This window comes from Somniosus microcephalus, chromosome 12 (assembly GCF_052327205.1).
Source record: "Somniosus microcephalus isolate GS21.2 chromosome 12, FLI_Smic_1.0, whole genome shotgun sequence".
NCBI classification, from domain to species: domain Eukaryota; kingdom Metazoa; phylum Chordata; class Chondrichthyes; order Squaliformes; family Somniosidae; genus Somniosus; species Somniosus microcephalus.
In genome coordinates, this window is record NC_140998.1 from 50,507,154 (window position 1) to 50,508,956 (window position 1,803).

Sequence of the window (1,803 nt, forward strand, 5' to 3'; positions counted from 1 at the left end):
GACTGCATCCAGGATCCGCTGAAACTGTGGCTGACCATACCGCAGGACCAACAGTGAAGCACGGGAAAGATACAACTGTGTACGCGCCAAGTGGTGGAGAGGACAATCGAGGTGCTGAAATCACACTTCTGGTGCCTGCACAGGTTGGGGGTGTGGGGGAGGGGGGTGGGCTTTGCAGTACTCGCCTGTGAAAGTGGCGAGGTTCCTGGTGTTCTGCTGCGCATTGCACAACTTTGCCCTGCGGGAAGGACTGACCCTTAACCCGGCAGACGAGGCTCTGGCGGAAATGGACGATGGGGAGGATCGCAACGTGGATGTCGCTGGGGCCATGCTTCTTGAGCCACCCAAGGAAGCCACAGCTGCAGCAGGCAGGGCGGCTAGAGAGCAGCTGGTGGCTCGTGCATTTGGACAGTGACGAGTGGCAAGATGCCTCCTCCCTCCCCCAAGAAGGCACACAAAAGAACAGACAAGATTGAAAGTCAAACAGTGAACTTTTATTATAGTAGCAAAAATACTCATTGCAAGACTACTGAGGTAGTTATTGCTAAACATTGTATAAACAGGAGGTGCTTTGTGCAAGACCTTCAATACAAATATAGTTAACAAGCTATTTTCTACTATGTAAACAGTTGTAATGTAAAAATGGTTGATAAAAAATTTGAACAGTTTAAACTGACTTCAGACTATAACAAAGTACAGCAGAAACAAAATCAAATAGAATTCATAAATATAAATTTCAATAACAACACCAACATTTCAAGAATAGCAAACATCAAAAAAATAACAGACATGCCTCCTCGCATCCATGCCCGAGAATCGCTGTGATAAAAGGTCTGAGCAAAAGGAGGTGGACTCCGCAAGAGGTGGCACCCTACTGCCTCCTAGGCCTTGCCCTTCCCCGTGAGCTGACCGCCCTCTTGTGCCAAGGGCATGACCTCGGTGTGTCATGTGTAGCCCATCAGCTGACAACTCGTAGCTGGGATGCTGCTGCTCAAAGGTGACATTAGAATTTGCGACCGTTATCGACGCAGCAGCTGGCTCGTGGGCCTATGTGGGGAGCGAGCAAGGGGGGGAGGGGACGGTTCTATAGGCATCACATGTATGACAGCCGAACCTGATGTATGCAACTCAAATAGTTGTACAAGTGCCTGACTAAGGCGACTTAAAATAATCCTCCATATGGGGAAAAGGATTTAAATTTGTTTGATTATTAAGGGCTAACTGATCAATAGTGGTCTGTGAAATTAATCTGTATAATCATTTGGCCATAAATACAAAGTCCTTCATCCCCTGTCTCATGGAGGCAAGAGAGTCAAGGTGCTGGTTATGCTGATCCACCAATGTTTGCCTCACTCTTTCAATAATGAAGTCCTCTTCCAGCTCAGTATTCCCTGTCTTACTGCTGACTGGGGCGCATCTACAGGAGGTCCCTCAGCCCCCGACCGGTCAGGCACATCCATCACAATTCCTCCCACTTGCCCCATGGCATCAGCTTGGCGGCTGCCTGCGAGGGCAGTCATTGTGTGTCTCACACAGTGCCAGAGGGGCCAGGAGATGGAGAGGCCATGGAGAGGCCACTTGATCTGAGGTTCGTCGCGGTCAAGTTCCCCCCCACCCCCACCCCCACCCTCCACATCAGCACTCTCAAGGTGAAACGTGGGGGCAGGCGTGGTGACACCACTTCACCCAGGGTGTACACCAATGTTCCCTGTAATTTTGTTTGGGGCTGCGCGGACCATTCAAAATTTCTCATTGAATAGCCGGCGAGCTGGCTGTGCAGGGTCCCTGGAGCACTGTACAGCT

General features: G+C 50.2%; 1 pseudogene; it reads right to left on the reverse strand.

The window, feature by feature from the left end:
- Positions 1-472: 472 nt before the first annotated feature.
- Positions 473-1,567, reverse strand: LOC147109173 (uncharacterized; annotated as a pseudogene).
- Positions 1,568-1,803: the final 236 nt, after the last annotated feature.